Raw genomic sequence first — 27,573 nt, forward strand, 5'->3', positions numbered from 1 at the left:
AGTGGTAACATCGCATGGTCTCCAGGATCAGCGCATACCAAGGACCTCCGTCTGGCCTCTGATGGCAACATGGACCACAGACATCAACACGACCCTCTGCTGAAGCCCAGGCCACGGACACTGTCATAGCCTTCAGCAGTGGCACAGGACAAGGATATCAACATGGTCTCAGGCAGCAACAAGGTCTATAGAACCATGTTGTGGGACCCTGGTGGCAGCACAAACCAATGATTGACATCAACATGGCCCCAGGTAGCTGCATAGGCCTTCTACAACAGCATGGCCTCAGGCAGTGACACAGACCCCGGTCATCCACAGAGTCCTAGGTAGTTATTAACACATGCCATAAACATCAATCAGTTCCCAACTACATCAGGACCACAGACTCAGACACAGCCCTCTGTGGCAGCATGAACTTTGGATGTCAGCACAGCCCCCGGCTGCCGCAGGGCTATGGACCTAAACATGGCCCTCGGACTTCATCACAACCTGGGATAGCAACACAGGCCACTGATGGCCTCCTGGAGAAATATGGACCACGGGGTTCTTCCGAGGAGGTCCCGTGCAGGAAATGAACCACTCTTCGTTTCAGACATCCTGGCACTGTTCACAGCCAGGATGATCATGCTGCTGGGCAGCTCGTTCAGGAGCTGAATCAGCTCAAGCTCCAGGCTGCTGCGCGCCCACCTTGCCAACCCTGCAGGAAACGACATATTCCTTCATGGCCGGCAGCCTTCTCTCACGTACGTCACAACTGTCAAGGTTCTAATTCTGTCTCTCCCCACCTCATACACAGTAGTCCATTCCTCTGGCTGTCCCATCTCTCCATCACATATTTGTAGTGGCCTTGGAAGCTGGTGTTTGTCACACAATATAATTTGGGGGGGGGGCAAACAACTTTCTATGCCTATGTTCATTGCAAAGCGTTGTTGGTCTGGTTCTTGGTTTCTGGTTTCTGACACATCGTCAGTGCTGGACTGTCCTCAGACTCCTCTTAGATAGGATATTCTGCTGCTGTCCAGAGCCATGCTGACCCTGGGGACCTGGTTCTGCAGGACTGGCTCCTCCACCAGCAGCTCTTACACAGACTGGGTGCTGTGATGGACCAACTCAAAGTGCTGGACCTAGGCCTGGATGGGGGAGCTGAATTGGTCAGCCCAGGCCTTTGATAGCGTCTGCCTGCCCTCTCAGAGCCTGCCGGGTCTGCAGGGCTTAGCCTGCCTGCTGTCTCATTGTCCGTGTGGGTGGTGGGGCTTGCCCAACTTTGTGAATGTGTTTTTATTTTTATTTACTTTTTGCCTTTTTTTTTTTTTGAGACTGTTTTCCTCTAAAGCCCATTAGGTATTCATGATGCAGCCCAGGATCATCCTGAACTCTCTGAACTCCCTCCTGTCTCATCCTCCAAGGTACCTGGATTACAGGTGTGCACCCCCAAGCCACACTTGTGAGTATATGTTTAGATGAGATTGACCTCCTAGTAGACATACTTTGAGTACAGCATAATGATGTGGTGGGCTTATCCAAACTGTTGAAACGTCTCAATAGAACCAAGACTGACCCCTTCCAGCCACCAATGAGTTCCGATAGAGGACTGTCTGAGGCTTTGTCTCAGCACCAGCTCTTCCTGGGACACCCACAGGAAGGCCTTTGGACTTCAGCCACAGTTATTTCCTGAGTCTCCAGCCTTCTGTGTGCCCCACCACAGTCAGCAGAGAAAATTCTGTGTTATTGTGGTGTTCTTAGAGTGCTATAGGTCAAATTTGAGGATCAGCGATGTGGGGTAAGCCCTCAGTTTCTGAGCTTATACTTTAACTTAACTTCTTAAGATTATTCTCTCTCAATCTCTCACTCTCCACATACACACAGGAGCATCCACGCAACACACACACACACACACACACACACACACACACACACACAGCATATTCTTTTTCTCTGAAGATTCTTGATTAGTAGAAGCAATTGCTATCATTTACACAATCTAAATGAATAGTATCTACTCCAGACATGAAGACATCTTTGTTAGACAGTATAAAAATCTACTATAGATGATTCATTAATTAGCAGGAGGGATCCTAGAAGTAATGTTTTTACTGGTGACATGGATTATACTCATTGCTGACTGAGAGGATTTTTCAGTGTCCACTACCCTTGCAAGAATGAGATATAAGAACAAGACAAGCCTGGTAGCCCAAGGTCCTGTTGGGTTGCGCCATGTTTTCCTCCAGACACAGGTCACTCTACAGCTATTGACTTCTGTTCTGGACTTGCCTCATACCTGACTCTGAAGGAACCATTCATAGCTAGTGCTCAGCCTGAGACAAAGAAGAGAGACCTCCCTGATTTCTAAAGGCAGGCTGTGTGACTTTTAGTCATGTTTTACTAATTAATATCGTATGGGTGGCCCTGGATAGGAGCTGTGCTTCTATTCTATCCCAGCATATGCAAACTGTCTTTCACCTTCCGTATCTCAAGGGCACCACCATTTTACCAGTATAGCTCAGCCCTGTTGAGCAGCTTACGTAAGTTCCATGAGAAGCAAGTTCAAGGCTGTAGGGCAGCGGACGGAAACTCCTGGATGGTGGCTTCAAGCAGCTCAAACTGGAATCCTAGATGATTCCAGCTCAAACTGGAATCGTCTGCTCACTGTATGGCCCAGTATCTTCCTTTGGACACTTGGGGGCATCACACAGGCCCAGGACTGTTTACCTGGTAGCTAAGGATCCAGAGGAGATATGGCTAAGTCTTTCTACCTTTCTAGTCTTTCCTACCTGGTTCTAAGTCTTTCTACCTTTCTACCTTTCTAGTCTTGCCTACCTGGTTCTGCACCACAGAGCCTGGTAAGCAAGGAGCAGCATTTGAACACTGTTGCAAAAGGGGAGTAATTCTGATTCACATATACTTCATTTGTCTTAGCTGGGTGAGCGTGGAGAAACAATACTATTTGAGTTCGCTTCCTGGGGAAGATGAGAAGGGCAGGTGTTTGTGGTAAGACAACTGAAGACCAGTTTTTTAAATAGCCCTAGACAACATCTGAGCGGTTTGGAAAGTTGATGTCCTAAGCTCAAGGAAGTTTTGGGAGTACTGATGTAGTCAACCACTTGGGCTGTTGTAATATCAATGGCTTCATTAACTGGACTTCATCTTTCTCACTGTTCTGGAGTCTGGAAGTCTAAGACTTGATGCCGACACTGATGGTTTCTGGTTCTCCTTGGCTACATACACCCTGTGTTCTCCGATGGCCTTTTCCATGTGTGCGTGTACCTGGCCTCTCCTCCTTTTCTTATAGCCATCAAGACATTAGAAGGTTGGATTATTAAGACCCCAACCTTCTGAGCTCAATTAGTCTTCAATGTCTCTTTAAAGGCCCTGTCTCCCTGGGGAACTCACTGTGGTTGACCCAACAATTGACTGAAAGCAAGGCCAACTGTGTTTTCATGATACAGGACTTTGTGTTCCTAGAGACACCCAGGAGGGAAACCTCACTGTTTCTCATGTTTATCCTTCTCTGAAATTCCATTTTAATTTGTAAGTGATTACTCATTACAGATCTAGGAAAAACTGCACAGAATGTTGGTGCTAATCTCATGTGCGTGCCTCAGTGTCTTCACAGAAGAAGCTGGGCAGGCAGCACTGCCTCTGTCTATCTGGAATCTCCTCTTTTATTCTCATCTTTCCTGTTTGGCTCTGATGCTGGTTTCTGTTGCCGTCACCGACAGGGCCAGTGAGAGGACACTGTCTGCCACGGTGGGCATGCTGCGCCCAGCCCGTCTCCTGTCACGTCAGCTATTGTGGCTGCCACTCAGTCTCAAAGATGCCTCTGCGTGGCCCCTGCAGAGCTCACTGCGAACGGCTTCTAAATATTAATAAGTGGATGTTATTATGGTTAGAAGGCCACTCTCCCGCTCCTTTAAAAAAAATGGTAGTGCTAGCATATTATGCTCTTGGACCGGCATCCTGTTATGTGATGTGCTCATTGGTATTCATGCAGCGCTTCAGAGCAACTACGTGAGCCCGCCGATTCTTTTAATTAAGTAGCTGGGGAAGCATCTACCATTATCTCATTTGAACTTTCGGGAGTGTAATTGCTGGTTTCCTCCACTTTTTCTTTTCTTTTCTTTTTTTAATGTATAAATAAAGCCTTTGGTTTTTAATTTTCCCCGGAACTCTTCTATACTCATAAACACTACCCTTCCTGACAGATTTTCGAATCAGTTCATTTCAGTTCATTTAAATTAAAAGTTTATGACTTTATATTTTCAATGCAGTATTAAGAGACAGATTGCTGTAATTTCCCGTTATTCAAAAACTGTTACTTATAAACATTGTGTCCATTGTTACAAAACAGTAAAGCGTACACTTTCCTCCACTGTGTTAAGCTTCATTATTTAACACATGTGAGGTTGTAGTCTTGTTTGGTGGTTGATCCTAGGAACCCAGTTCTTTCCAGGCAAATGTGATTTGGAAATACAGTCTCTATAGAGGTGGGAACTACTTCACAGCTGCCAGGATACAGGGAATGCATTGATCATCTAGGACTATCTTTTCCCCTAATACATAAAGCAAGACTTATTAATATGGGTTTTGGGTATGTATGGTTCCAGACGGTGGCAAGGAGACTTTTGGTTTTGCTTTCCCCCTAAGAATCTGCTATTGATGGGTTGCTCATGACTGATAATAAATGACTCATTCAAAAACCTGAAATGACTAATATATTCAAAGGAATGCTCTAGACACTGAGAATCACAGTGTGGCCAAAGCCAGGCAAACAGCCTCATCTCACGAGCTTAAAGGAGGGGAGCTGGATGGCATTGACCGGGTGTTGAGGAGTGGGGAGGAGGTAGCAAGGCAGGAAGGAGCAGGGTTGTCGTAACTCTCTGTCTCTTTGTGCAAATTAGGAAATACACGCCCTCCCCAAGATATTTTGTTGCAATGAAATGTCTGGATACGCAAATTTTTGGCGGTTATGTTGTGAATGGTGCTCCCCGGAGCTGTTTCCTCTTGAAAAACACACGTAGCAACCGTTGGAGAAGAGTATCGCTTCGCTTGGGAAGCCAGGCTTTTCTAGCAGGGGTGACTTGTGAACAGGGATTTGAGTGACATGAGGAAAGGATCTTACCAATGTTTAGGGAAGAAATATCTCAGATAGAAGAGAGAAAGTACAAAGCCCCAGGGGCGAGTGAGTGATAGGGTACTTAAGGAAGAGCCATCATGGGAATGTATTGAAGGAAGAGCCATCATGGGAATGCCCGTTATGGCTGGCCAAGAGTGACTAGCCTGAAGACTGAAAAACGAGACTGGAGAACTGGAGATGGGAATCAGAGTTTACAAAGGGAGGGGGTGGGGACGACTCCAGGAGGACCTTGTGGGCCATGACGAGAACTGGGAGAGCAAAGGCAACCGAAGGGTTTTGAGCGAGAGCGAATGATATACTTTCTGCTGGAGGTAGAAGTTCCGCAGAGAGGCCAACCAGTGACTACTGACAATCCGTGCAGGCCAGGTGACCGCAGTCCAGGCAAAACAAGCAACGTCTACCACATCTACCCCCAGGCGACGTCCAGGGAAGGGTCAAGTTAAAAACTGGAGTGTGTGAGAGCAGCACCCGGGAACGGTCCAGCTCTTGGGAGCATTTAGAGGGGAAGGGTGACCACTGATGAACCAGGAAGACTTCAAGAGGAAGAGGTTTAGGTGGCAGTCCTAGAGTTTGCTTGTCAGCGCCGGAGAAGTGCCTGCGGGACACCACTTAGGTGGAGACTGCAAGTGGATGATTAGACGCCGGAGTCTGGAGAGCAAGGAAGGGGACACTGGAGATGACTGTGCTGAGGACAATGTGCTCTTGAGGGAGCCTCCACGGGCCTGGAGTTGAAGGCTAACTGTGGAGTCAGAGCTGCTTTCGAGCCGGAGTGGTGCTGCCTCTGAACCCAGCAGCCCCACCACCACGAGGATCACAGTCTGTTGGGGTGTTACTTGTCCTCCTCAACCCACTGAAACACTCCTTGTTCACCTGGGAGAAACCATGAAGGGCCCCGCTTATCTTTCCAACCTGGGATGCAATGTGCTGGCCATTCACAGACTGGCTTGTTCTTCTGCTCGGGAGCTAAGGCTTCATCCAGCCAATGGGGCTGCCGTCCAGAGTGAAACTACAAGGTGCAAATATAGCTGTTGGCACTCACAGTGCCCCGGACTGTGCAGTAGCCCCCAGGAAAGGAGTGGCTGAGAGGCAGGGAGCCACTGAGAGTTTTTTAAAGTCCCGAAGACACTTCTCTATGAAACTGCTAGGAAGGTATGAGAAAAGAACATGAGAACACACCTCCTGAGTGTTTGACATATTTCAATCCACAACTGGAGGGGAAAACTAACAACAACAAAAAAGGACAGGATATTTGCTTGTTTGAGAAATCTAGTCTGTGGTGAGGCTGTAATTATGGGAAGAAGCATTGCGGCCCAATAAGGCATCCAATTTGCTTTGTACATACAAACATCCATTCTGGACGTGAACTTCCAAGGAAGTCTTTCCCAAAGACTCTGGTAGTTCACGCCATTTTTTGGGCTAAGAATCTCCTTCCCCATTATGAGAAGATTTATATATTTTCTAATTGAAAGTTTAGGGTCTGGAGAGATGGCCTGCTGAGTAAAGTGCTTGCCACACAGGTGTGAGAGTCTGCGTTTGGATCCTGAATTTGCAAAAAAGCTGAGAGTGACAATGTGTGTCCTAGAACTGGCAAGGCCAAGACTGGAGGGTCCTGGAAGCTCGCTGACCAACTAGGGCAGCCTCAATGGCAAGTGAGGGGCCCAGTGAGAGAACCTGCCTCAGAAAATAAGGTGGAGCCAAGCATAGTGGCACATGCCTTTTAATCCCAGGACTCGAGGCAAACAGATCTCTGTGAATTCAAGACATAGCAAGTTCCGAGTTCCAGACCATCCAGGGCTAGATAGTGAGACCCTGTCTGAGCAAACAGTAGACGGCAGTAAAAGAAGACATCTGATCTCAATCTCTGGCCTCTCTATGTGCACACGTGGGCAAATGCATCTGTACAGATATGTACACACACGCACACACACATATCAGTACACAAACACACATGCACATTAGTACACACATGCACATTAGTACACACAGAGACACACACATGCACATCAGTGCACACACGCACATCAGTATACACACACATGCACATCAATACAAACATGCACACGAGTACTCACAAACACACACACACTTAAATTTTTAGCAGAATGTGTAGTGCAAGGCTGCAATGCCAATACTTGGGGAAACTGAGGCAGGGAGATCAGAAGTTTGAGGGCAGTCTGGGCATTTAGTGAGACCCTGAATTAGAAAACCAAATTAAAGAAATGAACATTTATTTTCACATTAAAGAGACACGTGTTCATATCAATTTAGAAAATACAGAAAATGTTTGGAAAGACATGGATACATTCATCATCCTGAGATGACCACTGCTTGAAATGCTGTATTGCTCCCTTTCTGAAAAAGAGAAATCACTCGCATGCACATCTACATCTCATTACTGTTCTGAACTTCAGTTGATTTACCTCTCTGAGGTATTTAAATTGTTTCCAGGGGCTAGAGAGATGGCGCAGCAGTTAAGAGCGGTTGCTGCCAGTATCCACACGGCTTGTGACTATCTGTTACTCCAGTTCCAGGGGGTGCGATGCCCTCTTCTGACCTCCACAAGCATCAGGCACACATGTGATACACAGACATATGTGTAGGAAAACACACATGTTAAAAAAATTAAGTTGTTTCCAATTGGTATTTAAATACACCAACTGTTAATATTGATATAATGAACTTTTTTGTATATAAATCCGTGTTGGCTGTTTTTTGTTTGCTTGTTTTGTTTTTGTTTTTTTTTTTAAAAAAAAATTTAATGATGGAAACAAAAATATATGAAAAACAAAGCTTCTGGAAAACCCATTTGTTCTTCTCTGTCTCATATTGTTCCTCAAACTTGACCTTGGTTTCCCGCCTCGCCTTGCGTTGCAGGACTGAGTCCCTAAAGACATCCTTGTTGACAACAGTTTTGTCCAGGGGGATGTCCACAGAGGAACTGTGGGCATCAGGTGATTGTACTTACAAGCTTTTGCAAAGGACTTGATCTTTGATCTCTTGGCGATTTTCTTCTTGCCCATGGCAGCTGTCACTTTTTGGGGATACAGGTCAATTCCAGCCACCAGGGCATGTCTGTAAGGGCGGTCTGAAGTGCCATCATCAATGTTATTCACGATGATGGCTTTGCGTCCGGGGTAGCGTCCAGCCAGGACCAACACCACTTTCCCTATTTCACAAACTTGCCCGTTTCGACAGCAAGCAGCTGGTTCCCAGCAGAAAGGAAAGAAGGACACCCTGCTAACCTTTCACCTTCTCCAGCTGGTTTGATGTTAACTTGACACAAGATAGAGTCACTGGAGAGAAGGGAGCCTCGATTGAGAAAATGACTCAGTAGCTAGGACTATTAGACAAGCCTATAGGTCACTTCCTTAATTAGAGGTTGAAGGGGAGCAGCCCATTGTGGGCTGGGTGAGTCAATCGCTGGACAGATGATCCTGGTTCTTCTATGAGGAAGCCATGAGGAGCAGACCAGTAAACAGTATCATTCTATGACCTCTGCATCAGCTCTGGCCTCCAGGTTCCTGCCCTGTTTGAGTTCCTGCCCTGGCTTCCTTTGGTGATGAACAGTGTAAACCAAATAAACCCTTTCCTCTCCAACTTGCTTTTGGTCATGGTGTTTCACTGCAGCAACAGAACCCTAATTAAGACAAAGTCTTCTCAAATTTCTGATTAGTTCATTGTTCTAAAAGACAGTCTCCTGGGAAGTGGTGGTAGCACACACCTTTAATCCCAGCACTAGGGAGGCAGAGGCAGGCAAAATCTCTGTGATTTTGAGGTCAGCCTGATCTACTCGAGTTAATATCAGGACAGGTTCCAAAGCTACAGAGAAACCCTGTCACAAAAAACAACAACATCATCAACAACAACAACAACAAATTTCAATTTACCTTTCTAAGTAGGAATTAGGAGAGCAGAAGTCTCTCCATCCACTATCTTACCAGGAAGCAATAGTAGTAGTTTCTTCTTTTAATTTGAACACCTATATCAGTGATTGCTAATTCCCTGAAATTTGTCTGGTTGTATATACTTGCCTTTTGAGTCACTATTTTTCCTATTAATTTACACCAACTCTTTATATATTAAATGTTACCCACAAGCACAGGTTTATGGCTGCCGTACTCATAGCAGACAACACATGGACACTTGAATGTTTTTCAGTGATTGAATGAACATTGAAAATGTGGTATACGTGCATAGTGGAATATTATGCAGTCATTATAAAGAATGAGCAGTCTACCATTTGAAGCAAAATGAATGGGAATGGAAGACATATGCTAAGTGAAGTAAGTCAGACATACACATAAAAATACTGCATGTTCTCTTTGGTATGTGAACATTAAGAAAAAACTGAACTAAATGTATATTAATGGTTACTAAAGACTAAGAAAATTGGATAATCGAGGGACTCTAAGTCATAGGTCTTCAGAGATAACAAGTTCACAAAAATCAAGTCCAAATGGATTAAAGACATCAACATTAATCCGTCCACTTTGAACCTGATAGAAGAGAAAGTGGGAAGTAGTCTACAAGATTTAGGCACAGGAGGCCTCTTCCTAAGTAGGACCCCAGCAGCACAGACAATAAGAGAAACAATGAATAAATGGGATCTACTGAAACTGGGAAGCTTCTGTAAAGCAAAGGACACTGTCAGTAGGACAAAAAGGCTGCCTTCTGACTGGGAGAAGATCTTCACCAACCCCTCATCAGACAAAGGTCTGATCTCCAAAATATACAAAGAACTCAAGAAACTAGGCACTAAAACTCTAATTAACCCAATTAAAAAATGGGGTACTGAACTTAATAGAGAATTCACAACAGATGAACTTCGAATGGCCAGAAGACACTTAAGGTCATGCTCAACCTCCCTAGCGATCAGGGAAATGCAAATCAAAACCACTTTGAGATACCATCTTACACCTGTCAGAATAGCTAAAGTCAAAAACACCAACGATAGCCTATGCTGGAGAGGATGTGGGGTGAGGGGAACACTCATCCTTTTAAACTTTAAAAAATTATTTATTTTATATTTGTTTATTTAAATTTATTTATTTCTGTTTTATGAGCATTAGTGTTTTACCTGCATGTATGTCTGTGTGAGGGTGTCAGGTCCCCTGAAACTGGAGTTACAGAGAGTTGACCTGCCACGTGGGTGCTGGGAATTGAGCCTGGGTCCTTTGGAAGAACAGTAGCTTCTCTTAACTGCTGAGCCATCTCTCCAGCCCCACAAGTTCCAGCACTAATGCTAACTTATTTCATAGCAGGTGACGACCTAGAAGAGAGGTTCCAAATGCAGAATAATGCTCAGGTGAGCGATGCTACTATCCACCATTATTTAATCAGTGTGTATTATCGTTCATATTTCATAAATGGACTGAGACGTTACACTGTTGTATGACAAAACTTCTGAGGAGACATAGCACACACATCTACTCACCTCAGATAGGCATCACACAAGAGACCCAAGTATGGTTACCACCAAAGTTCAACTTCACCAAGTTTTATTTTATTGGAATTACTTACTGTTGTGAAAATTCATTTATCCAATAACTTTTGGGGTACCAGCCCTTAGGGTGTGGTCTGAGGGGCTACATGTAGACTGATAAGTGGGGATAAGAAGCATGCTTGCTCTCTTGAGAGGTTGAAGCAGGAGCAAGCTTGTGCTGTTGTTCACATCTGCCCAGGGCAGAGCTGCACATGGTGGCTTCCACTTGGTCCAGTATACCTAGTCTAGTATTCTGTGAGTATGAGTTTTCCTTTGAATCCCAATTCCTTTGTTTCCCTGTTGTATGAGAGGGCCTGCTTTTGGTCCTGGCCACCCTGCTAGTTTACACCCTAAATAATCACACAGAAATTGTATTAATTAAATCACTACCTGGCCCATTATTTCTAGCCTCTTATTGGCCAACTCTCACATATTAGTTTAACCCATCTCCATTAATGTTTATCGCCACTTGACTGTGGCTTACCGGCATGAGTCTAACCAGCGTCCGTCTGGGGCAGGAGAGCCATGGTGTCTGCCACAATGCTCTTCTTCCCAGCATTCAGTTCGGTCTACTATCAAAAGGCCAAGGCAGTTTCTTTATTCAACCAATGAAAGCAACACATAGACAGAAGAACCTCCTACACCACTTTCCCATCATAGAGAAAATTTGTAACTCTTGCAATACCTCTCTCATTGGTTTACTTACTGGAGTAGAAGTGACTCAAAGACAGCCACATCACCAAAGCATGGGTGATAGCTCATAAAAACCAGGAAACCTGGAGCACATGGTACAGCCTGCAGGCAGTTCAAAATGTTGGAAAGTGTCCTTTCCAGGTTTAGACTCTGGTCTTAACCTCTTCCACGTAGTTTGGCTGGTTTCTATTTGTCACAGGCAGCTGATCTGGTGTCAGAATCTTCTTTAAGGCTTGGCTTCTTTGAGAGAGAGTCTCAACTTTCATTGCTTACTCAGGCAGGGAGGGACCTAGTGGATCTGATCAGTTTCAGGGACTTCCTGAAGCTATTTATTTGAGTTGTTTACTTTTCTGTTTGAGGAGCTCCATTCCAGGATGGAAGGAATAGATGAATGAATCTTGAAGGGAACTGTTATGCAGCATACACTGTGCTCATAAGTGTTTAAGCATTTCTCCAAATGACAAGCCTTTCCACCAATGCCATAATCCAAATCAAACCAGATCAGACCGAATTAGGAAAAAAACAGGTTTAATGGACACTAGTGCCCCCGGGAAAACACAGAGGGGAGAAAGGAGAACCAGAACAATCATGGAAAACCAAAAAACCACATGTTCATTCTCGGGGGGGGGGGGGGCGGAGGAGCAGTTTAAATGGCCTGTGGGAATGGTCTTAACCCTCCCTGGGGAGGGGTCACCATTTGGCGGGCTTTCTTGGAGGTGGAGTCTGGACTGTGGCCACTCCCAGGGGAGGAGTCTTGGAACTTTCTACTAAACATTTTAGACTCTTTGTATATATGGATTCCACGGGGCTGGGGTGAAACTTCCAACCAAACAATAATTATCATGGGCATAATTATCATGAGTCAATCGAAAGCTTTACAAATTCAGGGGATGGAAATGTTAACTGCCTGGTTTGATGATTACACCCTGTATGTACTGAGTTTGCATACTATTTACTGTAAATTTCTTCTATTAAAAATGATAATTTAAACATTTTTCATATCTGAAAATTGGGCTTGTCATTTGATTTTCATTTTCTTTAGTACATTTTCTGACAGAGAAATATTTAATGTTTTACATGAGCTCAGTGTTGTGGTATATGCCTCTAATCCCAGCACTTGGAAGACTGAGACAGAAGGATTGAGAGTTTGAAGCTAAGTTGTTCACCATAGCAAGACACTCTCAAAAAGTTTTTTTTTCTTTTTTAAAAAAAGGTTTACGTGGTCAAGCAACTCAAAGCTATACTTATTAAACTGTCAAGTGCGGGAGCTTGTTATGCAACTCTTTTGTAAATAAAATAAACTGAAAGCCATTCCTCAGTAAAGACCTTGTGGGTTTCACTCATACATTAGAAACTATTCTGTTCCTGGTCCAGTTCACAAAAGAATGCCCTTCTTCTCCCTTGCTCTGTTTCCTATGGCTCTGTGAATGCAACGTGAAACTACAATCAGCGTGTCAGTTTTCCTACTCGCTGCAATCTGCACTCTGTCAGTCCACGGTGCCCAGCAAATCTCCCTCTATGTTGGTTTAACAAAGGAAAGAGCGATCTCTGGGGCTGGAGGACCATAACAGGGATGCATAAGGCTGCTGCCTAGATGTCAGTGACATCTTCATCCTCAGGCTGTGGGAAATGGCTTAGAAATGAGAACTTCTCAACACAAATTTCAGGGTGGACACTTAACTGGCCGGTACTGGAGCCAGCACAGTGAGGATGCACCTGCCCCTCCACTCATGTGTCTCATTTCCATGGCTTAAATGACATGTCTTCCCTGGTCATTGGTATGCCCAAACCCAAAGCAAGGGCTGGACTTTCCCAGTGCCTCCATTATGTAGGAGCAGAAGCTAATGAGATGACATGACACTATGTGTATATTGTGTGTGTGTGTGTGTGTGTGTGTGTGCACAAGCACACTGGTGTGAGGCACAGGGTGAATGTGGAGATCAGAGGACAATCTGGGGTGCTATTCCTTGCCTACCTCATTCCTCTCTTTTTGTTGCTTACTGTGTACTCCAGAATAGCTGGCTTATAAGTTCCCAGGGAGTCTCTGTCTCCCTTCGTATCTTGCCATAGGAATACTGGGGCTACAGACATTGGCTACCACACCCAGCTTTATGTGGCTTCTGAGGACTCTGAACTCAGTTCTCACACTTGTACAGTAAATGCTTTATGCTCGGAGCCATTTTTCCAGGTCTTGATGCACAATTTTGTACCAGTAAAGGCTTGCTGGGGAGGGGGACACTGGGGTGGATTATGACTTCTGAAAGGAAGGTGTATTTCTTGAGGAATCAGGACATGCCAATTGCATCTTATTACCTACAATGGCCAGAAAATTGCTGAACGAATCAGAGATGCTCAGTGAATGGCAGGGATTGTAAATGACCTTTTCTTTTGCAAATTGTTATTCTGAACAATTTTGTGTAAAATAAGGCTTTACAAGACTTTTTCTCCATTTTCATTTTAAAGCTAATGCTTCAAAAATATTCAGGCTGAGAGTAAATCCAACTAGAACACTGAATTTCCATCGACTCTATGGGTTGTTATTAGTACCATTTTGAATTCGCATTTCAGCCCATAGTTCCCTTGCAATTTCCTCCCACAATCACAGAACTGGAAGATTCCTCTTATCTAAAAGCAGCTGCCTTTCCCTGAGATCTACAAAGCAATTTGTTGCCGTAAATCTTGCCTCTTCCTAGCTTTCTTGATTTCAGGCTGGAGGCAGAAAATCATCAAACGACTGGGGAAAACTATGTAACACAGCAAAGCAATTTGGCAAGGCACCATGAAGCTAGAAGGGACCCAGTGAGAGGGAGAGAGAGGCTGTTCACTGAAAGACACCAATTTGCCTTCCTTAGGAGGAGCTGTTAGCCACACAGTAGCTGTGCAAGAAAGAGCTTTAAATGTGTTAACAGCTACTGACTTCTCTGGTTCTTATTTAGAAAAAAAGAAGAAGAAGAAGAAGAAGAAGAAGAAGAAGAAGGAGAAGGAGAAGGAGAAGGAGAAGGAGAAGGAGAAGGAGAAGGAGAAGGAGAAGGAGAAGGAGAAGGAGAAGGAGAAGGAGAAGGAGGAGAAGGAGAAGGAGAGGGGAGGGGGGGGAGGGGGAGGGGGAGGGGAAGGGGGAAGGGAGAGGGAGGGGGAGGGGAGAGGGAGGGGGAGGGGAGAGGGAGGGGGAGGAGGAGGAAGAGGAGGAGAAGAAGAAGAAGAAGAAGAAATAAAAGATGAAGGAAAAGAAAAAAGTAAAAGAAAAGAAAGAACAAAAAAAGTAAAAAGTAAGGTGCCAAGACCTAAGAGCCCAATGATACCATTTGAAACGCCCGTTTGTGGGCCAGTGAGGGCAGAGGTGCAGTGTGTGCCAGTGAGGGCAGAGGTGCACTGTGTGCAGTGAGGGCAGAGGTGCAGTGTGTGCCAGTGAGGGCAGAGGTGCCCCGTGGGCAGTGAGGGCAGAGGTGCCCCGTGGGCAGTGAGGGCAGAGGTGCACTGTGGGCAGTGAGGGCAGAGGTGCACTGTGTGCCAGTGAGGGCAGAGGTGCCCTGTGGGCAGTGAGGGCAAAGGTGCACTGTGGGCAGTGAGGGCAGCGGTGCACTGTGTGCCAGTGAGGGCAGAGGTGCACTGTGTGTCAGTGAGGGTAAAGCTGCACTGTGTGCCAGTGAGGGCAGAGATGCACTTTGTGCAGTGAGGGCAGAGGTGCACTGTGTGCCAGTGAGGGCAGAGGTGCACTGTGTGCCAGTGAGAGTACAGGTGCACTGTGTGCCAGTGAGGGCAGAGGTGCACTGTGTGCCAGTGAGGGCAGAGGTGCACTGTGTGTCAGTGAGAGTACAGGTGCACTGTGTGCCAGTGAGGGCAGAGGTGCAGTGTGTGCAGTGAGGGTAGAGGTGGGCAGTGAGGGCAAAGGTGCAGTGTGTGCCAATGAGGCAGGCAAAGGTGCTAGCAAAAGTCTTGCTGCAAACCTGATGACCTGAGTCCCATCCATGGTGGGAATAGAGACTGAGTCTTGAAAGTTGTCCTCTGACCTCCACGTCTGCACCATGCATTGTGTGCCCCTCCCACACACATGCACACACCACACAAAATAAACAGCATTAAAGTAATAAAATCCACCAGATTGTGGTGGCACATATCTTTAATCCCAGCACTCAGGAGGCAGAGGCAAATGAATCTCTGTGAGTTCAAGGCCAACCTGGTCCACAGAGTGAATCTCTCAAAGGCCCTACGTATAAGTGGCTTTGTCCAGAACAGCCAAGGCTGTTGCACAGAGAGGCCCTGTCTCAAAAATTAAAACAACAACATCAACCAAAACCAAATAAGCAAGCAAACACAAATCAACGAATCAAAACAAAACAAAACACCAATAAAACAAAAACAAAACGCCCCAAACCTCTGAAACACTTTCTACGTTCTGTACTTGCTTCTTTTAATTACATTTTCAGCCTGAAGTATAACTTTTGTAAATCATTTCCCCATTTTAATTGTGATAAAATACGTAGAACACACATTTGACCCATTTGTAAGTATAGTACTTTTAGATTTAGTGAGGTTAAGTGAATTTCTATCTAGTCTTTGTTAGATTTTTGGGCACTGAGGTTTTCTTGTCAGGATTTATGCCGGATTCTCAAGGCAGCTGGAGGGCAAAGACGCGGCTGTTGCTCGGTATTGTCTGAGGCTCCTATCGCAGTTAAAGCTTGTAGAGGAATTGGATTTGGAGTTTTTAAAAGGACGTTGGTGGCAATGGTGCAACTAACCATGAGACACGGCTTTGTTATCAAACAGGATATGAAGGGCTCTTTCCTGGTGAGATAATTCAGACTGAAGGTCTTTGGAAGCCTGGGAATTAAATACTGCTCTGATATGAGAACTGCTTCTCTGGAGGGGTGTTCAGGCCTTGGCTAGGCTCCACTTCTGGCTTCTCTGAGCTGTCTCCTCAGGACTGCAGCGGAGCTCTCTTTACCCTTACCCACCTGTCCCTGTCAGTCTTTGAGACTTCAGAAAAGCCACTCTCTTATTCTGCACCATCCTTCCTCCTGCAGACGATGGTAGCATTTTTCACATTTCCAAAGAATAAAAAAGCATAACGAGCTCTGTGCTGACGGTGTTTAGGTCCGGAGTGTCCCTCAAAGGCCCTATGTATAAGAGGCCTTGTCCAGGGCAGGATAGCACTACTAGGAGGTGCTGGGACGCTTAGGAGATGAGGCCTAGTGGGAAGTCTTCAGGTCATTGGGAGTTTGTCCTCAGAGGTCAGGGTAGAATTCTTGCCTCGTTCTCTTTTCTTCTAGACCATGATGGAACTATTTTGTTCCCTTCTCCCATGATGCCTCATCACCTCAAAGTCATGCCAATCATGGATTGAAACCTCAAAAACTGAGCCAAACAAAGCCCTTTCTCTTTGGAAGATGCATACTACAGGCGTCGGTTACGGTGAAGGATGGCTGAAGAATGCATCCGTAGACAGCACAAGAAAACTGCATAGCTTCCATGGTTTATGATGTGAACAAGCCCTGGCTTTGTTCTTACCCTGGGTCTCGTGTACCATGAGTCTCAAACGTCTTGGGAATGGGTGCGTGCACAGAATATATGTTGCTACCGTAATTAGCCACTACCTCACAGGAGCATGGTAGCTCTCATTTCTTGTTACTCACTTGGCAGGAATCCCGCCTTGCTCCAAGCGGGTGGTATTTGCACAGCGATCTTACCAACTGCGCAATAAAAAGGGGAGCCAGCTCAAGGCTTGGCTAGACTTGTACCTTGTTTCAGCAAAATACCTTGGGCGGTAAGGGTTAAGTCCCTTCCTCCCACTTCTGCTGCTTCCTCCTCCTCTTCCCCACTTTCTCTCAAGCCGAGCACTCCACCCAGTCAAGACCATCTTTGAGAAATGTCAATGTGCTTTTTGGCTATCACAATGACAGACACAGCTATTATCTTGACTGGGATGCTCTTACTGGTTGCGGCGGGTAGCCTCTGCCCTTACATCTGTGGTGTGACTGCCAATACAAGGAATTTTGCTATGTACATTTTTAAAAAAAATTTAGTTTGTACTTTATAATACCCTGCACTTAAAGAACATGATTACTGCTGATTATCATTTAGAAAATTGTTTTTTTTTTGCTTGATTAGAGATTTTAGCTGTGTGTACTGAAGTCTAGTGGGCCTTCATTACATGCTGTACTTTGTAGTGGATACCGGCTTAAATATTAATATATGGAAATTCAGCTTCATCTGCTGTACCTTTTGATGTCAGAAGCATAATCAGTATAATTGGCTTAGAATGTTTTCCCCTTATTTGTATTTCATACTAGCTAATGTCATTAGCGCACTAACTACTGAGTGGGGGATCTGCATTGGAGAACTGCTTCCTGGGCACATTATTATCATTGATTTTGATGATTCTCATTCCCAGCCACCGCAGGCAGGCCCTCAAGCTGTGCCATGTTGTTCAAAGACCTGCTCCCCTTGTCCCCCATTCAGAGAACAAGGCTTTCTGGGTCTGAAAGCCCATCCGTGTTCTGATAAATGCTGATGCTTTCGGTGGATCTGGGGCCAGCTCGCTTTTCACAGCATAAGGCAGAAGATGCATAGCTCAGGGCCGTGTGTGCCCTGGCTCTGAATGGCTGGAACATGATAGCCACTCGTGTCCACGAGGAGGTTGGCGCCTGGTGTGGGAGACCCTCAGAGCCTTGGCTATGTAATTGGTGCATCTCAGAGCCTGGCACTGGGGTTTTATCTCTTTGTAACTCCCGTGTAGCCTTTCTGCTGGCCCACAGCTGTCAAACCTCCCCCTCGGCCCCTAAGGCTTGCAAGTCTTGTCTTTTGTACTTAGAAAACGATGGCTGGACCTACTTAGGGATTGGAATCTAACTTCCTTTTGGGTTTTGATTATATTCCAAAACCAACTGTAAAAGGAACCCCACATTAAAGTCTAAGTTTGGCTACGGTCAGCCACAGATTCTGCTAACCCTCCGGCTGGGGGACACATGCTTGGTTTTTGTTGGTGGCGGTAATGAAGTCATTTGTACTTGCATGGAGCTTGAATATTAGGGCTGCAGGGGAACCTAACAGGGCCTGTTTCTACTGCCTTTTTATGGATGAGGAAGCAGAGGCTACCAGTGGGAAATAACTGAGGTCACACAGCTACTGAGGGATAGAGTCCCTTCGCCCAAGCAGGGCTCTTTACTTCTTAAGCGGTACCTTTCACAGATGACGTGGTGTGGCAACATATTGGACACACCAGCTAATCCCTCTATATGTGATTGGTTGCTGTTATGTGCACATGTAGTTCAATATGGTTTGGGGGCCAAAAGCTTTCACAAGGGAAATGAGGGCACAAAAGAGAATATAATTAAAAGCATGTGTGTGTGTCGACACATACACAGGCTACATGTTAAGGATGTTAGCCGGGTGATTCTGCCTGAAGGTGACTCACCTAAGTCATCGGATTAAAAGCCTATGATGGTTTTCTCTAGAGAAACAGAGCCAGCAGGATATGGGAAGGTACCGAAAGGGATTTATTGTGAGGGTTGGCTCGCGGAGGCTTAGAAGATCTGCTGTCTGCAGACTGATGCCCCGAAGAAGCTGCTGATGCCAGTTCTAGAACAAACCTAAGCATGTGAGGACCAGGGAGCTGATGGGGTCCCTGCCAGTCAAAGTCCGAAGACCTGAGAACAAGAGCTCTGGTGTTGGGGACAGCGAAGGTGGAAGTCACAGTGGGAGAAAATTCGCCTCTACAGATTGGATGCTGCCGTCTGATGTTAGTGACATCAGCAGTCTTTCCTGCACGTATGGATTTAACTACTAACCTCAGCCAGAAACTCACTCGCAGACACACAACTCAGAAATAATGTGCTGTCAGCAACTGATCCATAACTTGACTATCGTCAAGGTCTTTCTGCTCTTTCCCTGATGAGGCCAGTTCTGGGCTGTCGACCTGAGGAAGTGCTGCTGTCTTACCCTTCCGGGAAAGGCTCTTGAATCAGTCCGTCACTTGGGTTGGTACTTTGCTCCACTGTCTGATTAGAATCTGTGACTTTGAAATCTATTCCTCTTCCTTGAGAGAGCAGAGGAGCGGAACTGGGTAGGAATTTTCTGTCTGAAATTTCTATTATGCATTAGAACCTACCAAGGTGTAATTCCTAATGAATGTCATTATCACAGTGATTCTTAATTATTAAAGGCACTTTGGAATTTTTAACGGAGACGCCTCTAGGGTGAATATTTTAGACTATGTGACATTAGTGTTAATAGCCAGCAGCTCTTCTAACAGTTGGTTTAAGTTAATTTGGCTTCATCAAAGGAAGCAAATAAAATTAATCCAGACAATATTTTACCACATATGTCTAGAAACAAGACTCTTAATCCTAAATAATCATTTCCTGCTGTTTCTTCTCTGAGCCAGCCCTCTCCGTGTTTGAATTTGTCGGTTCGTGATACAGGGAAGGGAGCTAATGGCTTTCTCTTCCAGTCATGTGTGAGGTCTGGTTTTCAGATCTGCCTGGCCTGTGCCCCTGGTGTGCCACCTTCCTCCGCAGATCACTTGAAAGTGTCGGGCAAGTGGGTCACCTGGCAGGGAGGCAAGCTTGGACATAGCCAGACATGTGGAGCCCGGGCTTTGTCTCGGTTGCCAGGGAACTTTCCGACTGAGTAGACTTGAACACATCCCATGCTACGTTAGTGAGACGAACAGGACCACGGAAGCATTAGATCAGTGGTGCTAGGCTTCTGGATTTCACCACCCAGTGCATTTTCTAGAATTATTTTGGAAACTATCACAGGCTTATCAACATTGATTTCCATGTAGTATCATGAAAAAGTACCAAAAGGCAGCCTTCTGTGAACACAATATACATATGGGTTAGGGTGTAAAAATCCAGGGTGTGTGTGTGTGTGTGCATGATCACGTGTGTTTAATTTAAAAATTCTATGAAAAAGCATGCTATAGTGACTACTGAGCCAAGAGACCTATCTCTTAACGCCCCTCCTAGACAGAGCACTGACTTGGATTTAAGTTGTAATCCGCCATGACCCAGCCTGTCTGGTCATTTCTTCCTGGTTCTTTTTTTTTTTTTTTTTGTCTTGTGAGTCTTTTTGTTTGTTTGTTTTTGAGATAGGGTTTATCTGTGTAGCTTTGGAACCTGTCCTGGAACTTGTTCTGTAGACCAGGCTAGCCTCGAACTCACAGAGGCCCACCTTTCTCTGCTTCCTGAGTGCTGGGATTAAAGGCCTGCATCACCACTGCCTGGCATTGACCCATTTTATCTACCTCTCCTATTTTCATCTCTGGCTGCCTTCCCTGTCTTCTTTCCTTGCCATATTCTTCTCCCTAGAAACGTCGGTTTCTCTGAAGTCCCAGAACAGCAGAAAAGTGGTCTCTAGGCCCAAAGAACTCTTTTCTCTCATTGCTGAAACGGTCCTCCCAACATCTTATTGAATGTTCTTTTATGAAAAAATTTTAAGTCGTAAGTTAAAATAACGTAATGACATCTGTTTTGAACCAACAAGGCAACCCAGAGGGTAAAGGTGCTTGCTGCCAAGCCTGATGACCCGAGTTCAGTCCCTGGAATTACAATTAGGGCACCATATCCACGCCACTTTACATGGGGATCTGAACCCCGGTCCTCTTGCTTTGGAATCAAACGCTTTACCTGCTGAGCCATCTTTTCAGGTCCTGAATGCTTTTCTACTTAGTTATTCTTGCCACATGAAATCAGAAAACAAAACACACCCCAAAAGCAATGGGGCTGGAGAGATGACTCAGCAGTAAAGAGCGCTCTCTGCTTTTGCAGAGGACCTGGGTTCAATTCCCAGCACCCACATAGCAGCTCACAACTGCCTGTAACTCCCCTTCGGGGGATCTGACATTTTCACACAGACACAACAACAATGCACAGGAAAAAGACAGATAAATAAAACATAAAAAGTCTAAAACCAAATAACAACAGCCCTGACCTTTCTCTAATAGAGATGCAGTATGTATTTTGTCTCCTCCAGTCTACTGCCTGACCCTCTATCATAGAAGAATAAAGAGCCGAAAACTTCACGGAGTGTGGTAGTTTGAATGTCATTGGCCCCCATAGTCTTAGCGGGAGTATCACTATGAGGAGGTGTGGCTTTGTTGGAGTGGGTGTGGCCTTATTGGAAGAAGTGTGTCACTGTGGGGGCAGGCTTCGGGGTTTCCTATGCTCAAGATGTCTTGGTCAACTTCCTGTTGCCTGCAAGATGTCGGACCCCCAGCTATTCCTCCAGCACCACATCTGCCTGCATGCCACTGTGCTCCCCATCATGATGACAACGGACTGAACCGTAAGCAAGTCCCCCCAATTAAATGTTTTACTTTACAAGAGTGTCCGTGGTCATGGTGTCTCTTCAAAGTGGTAGAAAATCGTAACAAGACAACCACATCCAAATACCATCACAGTGGGGGACAGGGCTTTCCCATGTGACTCTTGGTGGGGACACAGACCCTCGGCGCATAGCAGATGTGAAAAATGTACAAAAGAGCTATAGCCGAAGGATTCGTTTCACAAGTGAGAGCAGGCTCAGAAGTTCAAACTCTTGCTGGGAAAGCCACAGCTTGGACACTCAGGAGTTCCCGCTTGAACCCTGAGCTACAATGTGCCGCGGGTCCAGGACGAGCCAGTCTAGCACACGAAGACTACATGTTTGCTAGGGAATTCTCCAGCTCACTTCTAGCTAACTTTCTACTCTTTAGACATTTGTAATCCTTCATCCCATGCTTCTCTACTCAAAGCTCAATGGCTTAAATGTAAACTTCATCTAAAAACACTCGCTCAGAATAATGTTCGATTGAACACCTAGGTGCTGAGGCCCTGTTAAACGGACATAAAACCAAATAGTTATCACAGGTGGATTTTATTTTAACACTGACACCGTATTTCACTTTTGATGCTCTTTTGATAACAGAACTATCCCTACCATAGTAAGAAGTCTAGAAGACCATCTTGAAATTATATTCCCCGATAACCTAATTTATTTATTTTATAGGGGGTGTTTAGACACAATTTTGAATCCTATATCATGGTAGAGGATAATAAGCCATCTTATTTAATTTGTACTGGGGAAGATCATATAACTTAAAAAAATTTCGAAAGTTTTACCAATGTATTTCATTAGTACCACAAATGGGCTCACGTGGTCCTTGGTACATTCAGATGCTTCACTTCAGAGGTGATGGGGGGGCTTGGTCATTAGGGAAGACCTTAGCATCCTGGGTTTTCTGAAAGAGTTTTGTAGAAACCAGTGATTTGTCTGAAGGATGTCAGCTTTTAAATGAGATCTAGGAATAAACGTTGTTCTTGATTATGTAGGAAAACATTTATATAAAGAGAACAAAGGCAATATCCACACGGGTGAATTTTAATCCTACATTGCAGGTGGGGAAAGACTTCGAGTAGCATGTGGTTCCGGGGATCTCACAGGGCTCCCCCGTACAAATGCTTCATTTACTTGTCAGGAGGAAACGGTAGCGAGATGGAGGGATGGAATAAGACGTCATTTCTCTGGGGGAAGTGTGGGTGGAAAAAAGGAACCCCTTCTTGATATTTCCTCGCTCGGTCTTATCACCCGCCAATTAACAGCACTGAGTGATAGCCACATGTGCTTTGGAAACTGAATGTTCTGATAGTAAATAAAAAGTCAGCTTTCCATTGCTCTAGCCGTCTTTTGAAAGGTTAGCAGGCACACACGGCTAGAGGTTGCACACTCCACAGCAGAGATCCAGAGCATTCCATCCTTACAGAGAGTCCTACTGGTCCATGCTCTCCTCCAAAGAATCTGCTGTCATGCCTTTGTGTGCATATCCCTTGCCCTCTGGGGACGAATTATGAGAAAACATGCAACTTCAAAGCAAATTGGTCTCGCATCCTAGAGCGGATCAGGAGAAGCATGGACCTTGGGGGCATGCTCTTGCCTTGTGAAAGCAGAGTAGCGAAGCATTCTTCAGGATCCCTCCATGGACCAGAGGTGCCACTGACATTTGGCTCCGTTCAAACTATGAACATCTAACCAGCTCCAGATGTACAAGTAGTAGATTTAAGGTCCTGTCAATATAGACACCAAGGTCTGAAATGAAACACTTGGCGTTCGATTTGGCTAAAATGTTAAATTCACAATTTATTGGCTCAATAAAACATGAATGCTAAGAGCCAATTTTCAGGTTGGAGCCTCTGCACGTGTGTATGTGTGTAAAACATATGTACAGGTTTCTCAAGGCAAAGTTAACAGCATTAAAAAAAATACAGTGTTCAAAATAGAGCTTCAGAGCGCAGAATCATTTATAATGGACCCAAAAGGTTATTCATGGTATACACGTAGGTACACAAAACTTTTTCCTGTGCTGGATGATAAAACAAAGTTGCTGAAAAGGTGCAATATCTGTGAAGGGTGAAGAGAGATAGGGGAGGAAATTGGAGTTGTCAGAAACGTGGGCTTTCCCAGGGGCCGTGATTCTGCCTTCCAGTGTTTCCTTCTGGCATGGGGCATTAAAATTCACTGTTACAAATGACCAGCCTTGGTGGAAGGTGAAACCCGGCCAGCCCTGGAGCTGTGGAGGGAGCTGAGCAGACAATCACAGTCCTAGTGAATGCTTGGCTCAAGGTAAGGGTGACAGTCAAGAACAAACCACAAAAATGACGTTTCCCTCTGACAGCAGTCTCAGTGCTCCTGTCCTATTTCAGATGTGGAAATGGGGGAGGTTGAGGAGGTGAAACCTGGATCTCCTAGACAAAGGAAACAGCCTGAAGAAGTGAAGGAGAAGAAGCTTGGGCAACTATAACGCCATCCAGCCGCCAACATAGGAACGAAAATGTAAGTTTCAACAAATATGTGCTCTATTTAGCCCAAGACCAGGAAAAGAGCAGAGCAGGACATGAGAAGACAGCCTCCCCTCTCCAGCCAACCACAGAAGAGCTATGGTGCTTCCTCCACTTGGGCTCACAAAGGCGGATGGAGCCAAGATGTTCCCCTTTCCAGAGCATACCCAGGCACCAAGTAGGGATGCTGGACTGTTGTCCCGACTCAGCCCCGCATCCACTTCCAGAGACAAAGACCATGTGGGGAGCCTGAACTTCTGCCTCTCCCGACTTAGATGAGGCCACGTTGTCCAGAGAGATCTGGAGGATGTTTGTCATGACCACTGTCAACAGTGGTCGCCAAACTACTTTTGCCTCCTGGGTTCTCGGCAGGAGCAAAGCGCTGTGGCCCCCCTTCCCAGCAGTAGGTCTCAGGGAAGCCAAATAGTGTGGAGGTCTCACACCAGCCTAGCAGTTGTGACCCTTTGGAGTGCTGAGGGTTGAGGAAGAAGCAGGATGAGAGGGAAGGGCACCGAGAGGAATGTTTGTGAGAGAAGAAAGGTCACATATTGACTGTGTCCATATCTTAGTCGTGATACTCTGCTATATACGTTTACTGTTAGATTCGAGTAAAACCACGTTTAGAAAAAAAAGCATGGGATCATTGTACTATTTCTTAGAATTACATTTACAAATGTAACTATCTCAAAATAAAATATTTTGTTAAAAGTGGTAAAGCATACGCTTTCTAAGAAAAGTAACTTTGTAAATTATAATCCGATATCTGATTTTTAATACCTTCCCCACCTCTAATATAAAATTCAGTAAAATGCAATATTTTCTGTTAGAAAATCATATTGGACAGTGGAGGACAATTTAATTCCAAAGCGCTTTGCGTGTGCTTACCATGTTTGTAAATGTTTCCTTTAACATTTGGATCCTTTGGAAACAAGTGTCTTTTACTAGTTATCACTCTGATGCCTCTTCTCCCACCCCCACCCCTGGCACGGACACCACCCAAGTCTAGGACAGCTGTCAGGACAGACCGTTACGCATGCTATTGCATTTTGTGACTATAACAAAACAACACCATTATTTTGTCATTGGCAAAATAACACCTGTTCCTTTAAATCAGCGTTTCTCATGTAGGAGGACCGCGTGAGCATAAGAGAGACACTGATGTGTTCGTCTGTACTGAGAAGGTAAGAATTATTTGTTTGGAAATGAACATTTTTCTTTTCCCGATCTCCTGGATCTGCCTGGAACCAATCTACGTGCTGTGCTTGGAAAAACAATGATGGGCCATAGCAATTGTTTTTCCATGGCTCTGGCAACTGGATGTGAGACCTGGAGGCAGAGAGATGTTCGCTGCAGGAGCATCTGCTTTATGGAAAATGCATTTGAAGGCTTTACCAACAGGACTGCCCCAGAGTCAAGCGCAATCAAGGCAGCAAAGTCTCACTTTGTAGTTAGTACTTGAAATCTGCCATAAGCATCACAGCTTTGAGATCGGGATGCTAATCCCGCCCTCCTCTAAACTGAATGCCTTTGTGGACCGAGAAGAAGTAAAATCCGTGTGACTGACATCTTGTGAAGAGAAAACATTTTCAACTATCTTCAAAGACACAAGATACAACAGCCCTTTCTCAACACAACTATGGGATGCATTGATGTAAATACATATGAAAATGGCGATTAAATTTCCATTCTACTTCATGCACATGGGTTTAATATTAATAATTAAGGAGGGAGAGCTGGCAAAACACATGTAAAACGTAGCCAAACCCCAAATGCTTGAAAAATAGCTCAAGATTTTTCTGAAAACATAGACCACTACTGGGTTTGCCCATCCCTGGTGACAAGAAACTGAGAAACTGAAACTAACTCCATTGAACTTTCCTCTTTGTCCCAGCAGATGCTGTCGTCCCTGCCTGCCAAGGAGTCAGCGGGCTGGCCTTTGGTGCCAAGAACAAAGCGTGGGTCTCCACATGGCCACCATTCTGTGGAGCCAGCACACTCCGGTCCACAGGGTAGAACTGTCTGCCTGCCACCCCCAACCAGATGACAGATTTTAATTTTCTTAACCTCATTCTCAAAGGCAATCTTATCTCACACTTTGGGGTTGAAATAAATTGTCACTGATCCCAAAGGATCTTAGGTTTGTCTCTGTCTGATCTTGGAGTATGTTGGATGGTGTGACAAGGCCTAATGTCATTCTGTGATGAGATTGGTGCTCACTGCTGTGATGGAACCGACAGAGGAAGGCAGGAAAATGAACTGGAGCCGACCTTGGTTTGTTGAGAATGCAGAGGGTATGATGTTGGCAGGGAGGCCCTGCCAATTCCTGACCATATCTGTTTGGTGGTCATGTACAGCTGAAGTTTAGTGATAGGGAATAGGAACACGAAATTAATAAAATACCTTCATCCGGATTTCACATTATGGATTGAATCTGAAATGTCTTCCAGAGGTCCATGTTTGACTTAATGCTAATTTCCCAGTTGGGGGCACTGTTTTGGGAAGCTGTAAACCTTTAGGAGCTGAAAAGTAACTAGCAGGTGTAGGCTCCTGGGGAAGTGGGACCCTAAAAGTTACACCCAGCCTCTTCTTCCTGCAGCTTTCTCCTCTTCCTGGCCCACCACCCTGTGAACTGCCTCTGCCACACACCGCTACTACAAGAAAATTTGTCTCCACCACTATCAAGAACTGAAACCCTTTGAAACTGTGAGCCAAAATAACTATTTCATCCCTTAAGTTGTTTCTGTCAAGTATTTCGGTCACAGTAACACAAAAGGAACTCTGACGCCATCTAATCTTCATGGGAACAGATATTGCCGTCCTCCAGATGAAGAAACCATGACTCGACATGGGGACAGAGAAGGTCAGTGCCCAAGTTAACAGTGGGTAAGCCCAGGCTTAAATCGAGCATTCCAAACCCAGCCTTCAGTTTGCTGTTGCTGCGGTGAGATGGCATCACTCAGAGGAGAGGGCTTGGCAGCTGATAGGATGCTGTGGTATACTTCCGGTGCTTAAACACACACGGACACGGTCATGAAAGAGCGCATGCGGTCTCAGAGCTCCGCTGCTTTGATTCAAACTGTTAAGCCGGGAGCTCACTGTCACCTTCCACTCACTCGAGGTTTCTCTTATAGACAGAGTGCACCACAGCATCTCTGTGAAGATCTTAGACTCTCCTAATTTGTAAGACTCGCAAGTACATCAGAGCTATCAAGTGCCATCTCTGACAACATGTCTCAAACCATAGAACCTCACTAACACATGTCTGTTTACTCGCAAAACAGGCATAAATGCCTGAATGCTGAAAAACCCGTGTGCAGCGTTTTCTGTAATTAAAAAAGGCATCTAGTCTTCGAATTCAAACTTGGACAGGCGAACTAAGTTGCTAGTATACGTGAGTGAGTATGTGTTCTATTCTGGTTCAAATACAAGTCTATAGGCTTCTGAAGTGCTTT

The 27,573-nt window shown here is 45.2% G+C and overlaps 1 pseudogene; it reads right to left on the reverse strand.

Moving 5' to 3' along the window:
- Nucleotides 1-482: 482 nt before the first annotated feature.
- Nucleotides 483-27,573, reverse strand: part of LOC125405146 (large ribosomal subunit protein eL27 pseudogene) — a 30,570-nt pseudogene continuing 3,479 nt past the window's right edge.

The sequence above is a fragment of the Myodes glareolus genome, chromosome 15 (assembly GCF_982192425.1).
Source record: "Myodes glareolus chromosome 15, mMyoGla1.1, whole genome shotgun sequence".
Classification (NCBI taxonomy): Eukaryota; Metazoa; Chordata; class Mammalia; order Rodentia; family Cricetidae; genus Myodes; species Myodes glareolus.